General features: G+C 46.1%; 1 protein-coding gene across 1 annotated transcript in view; it reads left to right on the forward strand.

Moving 5' to 3' along the window:
* Positions 1–1541: 1541 nt before the first annotated feature.
* Positions 1542–7993, forward strand: part of EXOC3 (exocyst complex component 3) — a 77840-nt gene continuing 71388 nt past the window's right edge. Inside the window, exon 1 of the mRNA XM_018573931.1 lies at positions 1542–1600. The gene's annotated coding sequence lies outside the window, so the exon portion shown is untranslated. The remainder of the gene's footprint in view (positions 1601–7993) is intronic.

The raw sequence follows: 7993 nt of genomic DNA on the forward strand, positions 1-7993 counted from the left end.
GTCCATTTTGACATGATAGCATCACACAGTTGCTGCAGATTTGTCAGCTGCACATCCATAAAACGAATCTCCCGTTCCACCACATTCCAAAGGTGCTCTATTGCAGCGTTTTTCAACCACTGTGCCGCGGCACACTAGTGTGCCGTGAGATATTGTCTGGTGTGCCGTGGGAAAAATTCCAATTTCATCCGTAACATGCGGCTACATATAGTGAACTCATTGTCATGTTCAAGAAACCAGTTTGAGATGATGTGAGCTTTGTGACCTGGTGCATTATCCTGCTGGAATTAGCCATCAGAAGATGGATACACTGTAGTCATAAACGGAATAGACATGGCCAGTAACAATACTCAGATAGGCCGTGGCGTTTAAATGATGCTCAATTGGTACTAAGGGGCCCAAAGTGTGCCAAGAAAATATCCCCCACACCGTTACAGCACCACCACCAGGATCTACAGCTGAGTGATAAACAAATAAGATACATTGGGGGGAATTTATAATAGCAATGGCGAGTGCTTGAACTTGAATGCAATATATTTGCACCAGATTTATGATGCTAGTGTAAAGTTGTTCATAAATGAGGTTTAATAGACTCCAGGAAAGAAAACTTGTAACTCCAGGCAAAAAGCTTAACTGTCTTTTCTTGAAGAAGTGATGGACTTCTTAAGTTGTGATTGTTTTCTTAGAGTATTCTCCAGTTTCATACAGCTACAGAACAAGTGCAGATAAAAACAGGTGCAAAAAACGTGCGGTTGAAAAAGTACTGCAAGCTCTAGTCAAAACAGGTGCAAAACACGTGCAGTTGGAAAAATAGTGCAAGCTCTGGTCAAAACACGTGCAGTTGGAAAAGTGGTGCAAACTCAGGTGAAAACAAGGGGACATAATAAAAGACAGATTTGCACATTAAAAAGATGATCTAAGAGGCTAAAACTGTTGCAATTACTTTGATATATTTCTCTCATTGATGTTAATAATTAGGGTGCTTGAATGTATATTTAACTCCTGAGTTTTGTGTCACTTTAAGGGTAGCAATCGGCTTAGCTGTATGTACTTTGTATGCAAGGAGAAACTCATAGTAGGGGCTGCAGTTACTATGCAGGAGGCAGGCACTGAAGAGTTTACAGACACTGAGCCAGAACGTGATATACGGCTCACTTCTGGTTGCAGTACTGAGCTGTATCCGGAAAGAGCTGACAGGCTCCTCCCCCTTCTTCCGTGAGCAGCGAGCTCTTGTTCTTTTTTTTTTACCTTTTATTTTGAACACAACCCTGATAAGAAGATCCCCAGCACATAAATCTAGCATGTAACATTCAACCTCCATTCACAGACTAGGTGAGGCCATCACAAATCATTTAGGACGCACGCATCTCGTACACAACACCAAGCTCCATCACTGCTATGAGACCACCAGTCACTGCTCTTGCTTACATCGTTTATTGGTCACGTTTTTCTCTCCGGCGAATCACAGAACGACTCACAGAATGTGTGGAATTTAAAAGAGTTCGGCGATTGGTTAATTATTGAGATGGGGCGGTGCAGACATAAGGAAGTGTATTGCTGTGTTACCATATAAGCTTCCGGTTTCATCCGAAGACATAAGGTTGGAATGTCAGCTGTCGTTACATATTGTATGATTGTGGGGTGTTATGGGGGCAAATGGCAGTCCGTGCAGGAGGATTTGATTTAGAGATAGGCTGGGTCTTAGCTGTCAAAAATGTATGTAGAGTGTGCTGGGACTTGTAGCACATCAGTGGGGCCCAGCTGAGATTAGATTTAAAGTGACATTAAACCCTCAGATTTTTTAACATAAACCAATACTGTAATGTGTGCCTTACTGTAATCCATGGTTGTTTCCCTTCTCTTTGCTGCTCTTACTTTTAAATTCTCATGCTTGGGGAGAACTTCCCTTTGCAGCTGAGTGCCTCTTCCTGTAGTGCTGGCTCAGGTTGCAAACCAACACACAGACACCATGTATCTATCCATTTCAGAGACAAGGCAGTCTGCTGCAAAACAGAAGTTCTGCCCAGCATGATTACAGATTTAAAAGGAAGAGCAGCAAAGAGAAGGGAAACAACCGTGGATTACAGTAAGGCACACATTACAGTATTGTTTTATGTTAAAAAAAATCTGAGGGTTTAATGTCACATTAACTTCTAACACTGGACATATAGTAATTGTGTATGTTGTGCATTCCTTTTTCCTGGTGTGTTCATAATAATGTGGGTGCAATTCCAAATATACTCTGCTTTAGGTCACATTTACTCCTATGTGTCCTGTTACTGTATGTTTATTATGAATAGGCTTGCAATGGACAAAAATGAGCATTACCCTTGTGTACTATTGTACACTACCATACTTTTGTTTTCTCCAATGGAAAGCTAATTGCTGGAAGGAGGTGATGCTTGTTAAGTGCAAAAATATACATTACATCTGTTTTACAGATACTACCATTGAAGTCTAATGGGGAAATACATATGTGATTCTGCCCAAAAAAAAGCTCATGTAAATTTTTAAAGAACGACTCCAGGAAAAACATGTCTTAACCCTTGCAATGGGGCTTCACCTGCACTGCAAGGGTTAAATGTTCGTTTTTGTCTAAGGGCAAAAAAAGTGAGAAAAAAAAAACTATACTCACCTGAACCGCAGAGCCAGCTTGTTCTTAGACCATTTTTTTTATCCTCTCTCCCCCTCCTCTGCAGCAATCTAAGGTCCTGTAAATCATCACGTTCTGTACACTGTATAAACATGAGGGCACTGAGGAACATTCCAGTGCTGCAACAGAGGAAGAGTCAGGCTTGATGGAGCGCTGTGACAACTGGCTGGTTTTAGCTATTGAGGAGTATAACTTTATTTTTGAACCTAGACAAAAATTAGCACTTTTCTCTAGTGGAAAGCTAGTTGCTAGGAGGAGGTGCTGCTTGTTAGATGCGAAAATGCACATTACATGTGTTTTACGGGTCCTCTGATTAAAGTCTATGGGGCAATAAATGTGATTCTGCCCAACAAAAAAAGCTCATGTACTTTTTTAAAGAAGAACTCCAGGAAACAATTTTAATAACTCTTGCAGTCGGGCTACCTTTATCCACTTGAAGACCGGGGTGTTAAATCCTGCATGCCTCATCTTTAGGGCTTGTGTCGAAGGCAGATGTAGCTTGCCTTTGACATCAGTTTGAGATGCTTCTTAGGATTCAGAATTTATTGATGGGTACATTCGACCTGCTTTGTTCCCATAGAAGTGTTTGGTGAGCTGAACAATTCTGACATAAGCAAAAGCCTGTTGCACTGTTTCCTGGCTATGCTTTGGTTTGCTGCACCTTTCATTGAAATTGGTGGAAATGCATGTCAACGCGTGCCATCAGGCCATTTATGTTCAATGTGAAATGCACTGCAAAGCATGTTAAAATTAATGGTAAAGCCTGGGAAATGCATAAGGCAAAGAAGGGGTTAATGGGGGAGTGTCCAAGATGGCGACTTTAGCGCAAGTGTATACCTGAGCTCCACCCCCTCATCTCTAATTTCGCTAAATGAGGACCTACCCGACTCTACTGACTTGTCTCTGCTGCTGCTCATTCCCCCCTTGGTAGCAGGGCTATGACGCGGGGAAAACATCAGTCCTCCACACACCGTACAGGAGACTTCGGGGACCTTCCCACCAGCATGCCGAAGCCGCCACGTGGTAGTATGGCTACACAGATGAAGGCGGCAGCACAAGAACTCAGTGAACAGGCCCAGTTTACTGCAGTAATGAACGCTATTACTGGTTGCCAATCTACATTGATCACCTGCAGTCGGACCTTAGCTTGCTAAGGAGAGATTTAGACTGCTTCAGGGATTGGATCGCTGCAGTTGAAGGACGAGTCAGCGTTGTGGAGTATTCTGTGAGGGATCATACGGCTTCTCTGCACACCTTACAGACCAAGGTCGAGGCTCTGGAGTCCCGGGTGGAGGATACCAAGAACCGCAATAACCTGTGCGTTTTGGGCCTTGTGGAGGGTGTGGAACCCCTGGCCTTTACTCAGTTGCTCCTCCTGTCTTTGCTGCCCTAGTCTCGGTTATCCAACTTCTTTGCGGTGATAACGGGCCCATCAGATGCCTCCGAAATGGGGATCACCGTGTGCTCCTCCGCGCACATTCTTCAGGGACTGGGACACTATCCTGCGTGAGGTCAGGGCCTGTGATGTGCTGTGGTATTAACATACTAAACAGCTGATCTTTCCGTATTATTCCGTTGAGATATAGAGGCTTTGCAGATTCTTTGACGCTGTTAAAGCTGCCATGTGGTACAAAGGTATCGGTTAATCGGTTTAAGGCACTTCCTTGGTTGGGGGGGGGTGGTATTGGGGATGGTATTTCTGGGTTTTTTTATGTGGAATTTTTGTTTTTTGCTTTTTGTTTGCTTTGTGTAGGTCTGTTTTAAAAGTTTGCTTTAGTTTCTTGGCCCCCTGTATACACTTGTGCCATAGGTCCCTTCTCTGGATCCAGCTTGGGAGGAGAGCCTGGGTATTTTATGATACCATTTCCCCTAGATGTCTTCCTTAATTTTAGTCTTATGGAATGTTTGTAGGCTGCATTCCCAGATAAAAAGGTCCCTTCTATTTCTATTTTAATTTCTTAAAGTGACATTAAACCCTCAGATTTTTTAACATAAAAAAATGCTGTAATGTGTGCCTTACTGTAATCCATGGTTGTTTCCCTTCTCTTTGCTGCTCTTCCTTTTTAAATCTGTATCACTTCTCATGGTGGGCAGAACTTCTGTTTTCGCAGCAGACTGCCTTGTCTCTGAAATGGATACATGGTGTCTGTGTGCAGGTTCACAACCTGAGCCAGCACTACAGGAAGAGGCACTCAGCTGCAAAGGGACACTATTCTATTGACAACATGGTTATTGTGGGGGAGTTTATTCTGGTGCCCTGCCCTGGGCTTGATCAGTTGGGTGCGGAGGAGGTTATTGCTTCGGATCTTTTTAGATGGGCTGGGTTGTGCCGTTTGACAGAAGCCTGGAGATGGAAATATCCTCACTCTCGGGAGTATACCTGCCACTAGGCCTCCAATAAGACGTTCTCCCGTATAGATCTCTGTTATTTTACTGCTGCAGTTCTCCCTAAGATGTGCGATATTTCCATCCTTCCTAGGGGGATTTCTGACCATGCCCCGCTTTTAATACGAATTTGGGACAGATTTTCTTTATTTTTTTTTTGTAGGTTTTGTGTATATAAAGCCTGATGAGATTTCCTACACCCTCTTCCATACCTACTCTCCTCTGCACTTCCTTCACCCTTCACATATCTCTCCACCTTGCTAGTAATGTCCATGTTGTAAAGAGAGGAGGCACTGCTGACTTTAGTGGAGACACTTGCAGCACGGTGCACAGAGCTACGTTGGGCTCGAAAGCACAGACTTCTGGACTCATGTGCCGTGTAAAACCTGGGAGATTTACCAGTATTAAAAAAAAATCAGGCTAGTTATACTACCGGAGTGTCTGTCAAGCTCCTGGGAGACCAACCCAAAATATTCAGTGAAGCTGATCTTTTCAGTGTGTAATTTAAAAAAAACAGGTTTAACCAGGGCTCTGTGGGGTCTCACCAGGCTGGTGAGACCGCACATAGCCATGCTGAGATCCCACAGAGCCCTGGTGAGACCCTACGGAGCCTGCTGGTGAGACCTCATCTTGCCCTGGTGATATCAGACACTGTGGGGTCTCACCAGGGCTCTGAGGGGTCTTACCAGGGTGGTGAGACCCTACGGAGCCCTGATGAGACCCTGCAGAGCTCTGGTTTAATCAGGGCTCTGGGGGGTCTAACCAGGCTGGGGAGACCCCACATAGCCCAGGTGAGACCCTACAGGTTTAACCAGGGCTTTGTGGGGTCTCATCGGGGGTCTTTGGTGTCTCACCAGAGCTCTGTGGGGTCTCCCCGGGCTCTGTGGGTCTAACAAGGCTGGTTAGACCCCACAGAGCCTTGGTGAGGCTCCACAGACCCCCGATGCCCTGGTGAGACCCTGCTGAGCCCTGGCTTTACCAGTGCTTTCTTGGGGTCTCACTAGGGCTCTTTGGGGTCTCACCAGGGCTCTGAGGGGTCTAACCAGGCTGGTGAGACCCTACAGAGCTCTGGTGCTGGTAAAACCCTACAGAGCCATGATTTAACCAGGCCTCTGTGGGGTCTCGCCAGGGCTCTGTGAGGTCTCACCAGCCCTGTTCAAACCCCACAGAGCCCTGTTGGAACCCTACACAGCCCTGGCGAGACCCTACAGAGCCCGGGTAGGGCTCTTTTGGATTTCACCAGGGCTCTGTGGGGTCTAACCAAGCTGGTGAGACCCTACAGAGCCCTGGTGAGACTCTACAGAGCCCTGGGGCTCTGTGGGATCTCACCAGGGCTCTGTGGGGTATAACAAGGCTGGTTAGACCCCCCGAAGAGCCCTAGTGAGACTCCACATGGGCCTGCTACCCTGGTGAGACCCCCACAGAGCCTTGATGAGACCCCTGGTGAAATTCTACAGAGCCCTGGTTTAACCAGTGCTCTGTAGTGTCTCACCAGGGCTCTGAGGGTTCTAAGCAGGCTGGCAAGACCCCACATAGCCCTGGTTAGACCCTACGGAGCCCTGGGGCTCTGTGGGATGTCACCAGGGCTTTGTGGGGTCTAACAAGGCTGGTTAGACCCCCACAGAGCCCTAGTGAGACCCCACATGGGCCTGCTACCCTGGTGAGATCCCTGGTAAAATTCTACAGAGCCCTGGTTTAACCAGTGCTCTGTAGTGTCTCACCAGGGCTCTGAGGGTTCTAAGCAGGCTGGCAAGACCCCACATAGCCCTGGTGAGACCCCTTGGAGCCCTGGTGAGACCCCACATGGGCCTGCTACCCTGGTGAGATCCCTGGTAAAATTCTACAGAGTCCTGGTTTAATCAGGGCTCTGTGGGGGTCTAACCAGGCTGGTGAGACCCCACATGGTGCTGGTGAGACCCTACAGGTTTAACCAGGGCTTTGTGGGGTCTCACCAGGGCTCTTTGGTGTCTACCCAGAGGTCTGTGGGGTGTCCCTGGGACTCTGTGGGTCTAACAAAGCTGGTAAGATCCCAAAGAGCCTTGGTGAGGCTCCAAAGAGCCCCGATGCCCTGGTGAGACCCCAAAGAGCTTTACAGAGTCCTGGTGCTGGTGAGAACCTACAGAGACCTGGTAAAACCCTGCTGAGCCCTGGTTTTACCAGTGCTTCTTGAGGTCTCACTAGGGGTGTAACCAGGCTGGTGAGACCCCCACATAGCCCTGGTGAGACCCTGCGGAGCCCTTGTTCTGGTGAGACCCTAGAGAGCTCCGAAAGTCAAATGAGTTACTAGAAAGCTAATACTGTGTAAATACTAGTATAAATATTTCCACTAAATTAGTTAATCCTATTTAGAGCTGCAGCTAACGATTATTTTCAAAATCGATTAGTTAGCCGATTATTAAGTTCGATTAATCGGATAAACAATAAAATTTTAAAAAATGGCTCCAGTGATGGACTACTAGTTTGTATTGAGATTGCAGTCCATCACAGGAGCAAGCTTGGAGCGGTGGAAGTAAAAAAGAAAAAAAATAGTGTGGTGTGCAATATAGTGAAATGGAAAGTGTAAAATTATACAGCAATGAATGGCATCGGCTATAGAGGACTACAAATCCCAGCAATAGTAAATTATACAGCGCAATGCAGAATATCACCAGCTATAGAGGACTACAACAAATCCCAGCAATAGTACATTATAGCTGGCGGTATTCTGCATTGCGCTGTATAATGTACTGTTGCTGGGTTTTGTAGTCCATTTCTCCTGTGTACAGGGACCCCAAATAAATGTAGGTTTTGATATCTACATCTGTGCCATATGGTTGATGAACAAGTGCATATTTTTTAGAGGTCTAGATACCAGGTATTTTTCAGTACAATGGCCTGTGACAACCAACTGGCCTGGGAAGACGTTAATGTACAGCACGGCCATTGCGCACATGTTTAAAAAAGGTGAAACCTGAA

This window comes from Nanorana parkeri, unplaced genomic scaffold, assembly GCF_000935625.1.
Source record: "Nanorana parkeri isolate BGI_ZX_2015 unplaced genomic scaffold, ASM93562v1 scaffold2623, whole genome shotgun sequence".
NCBI classification, from domain to species: domain Eukaryota; kingdom Metazoa; phylum Chordata; class Amphibia; order Anura; family Dicroglossidae; genus Nanorana; species Nanorana parkeri.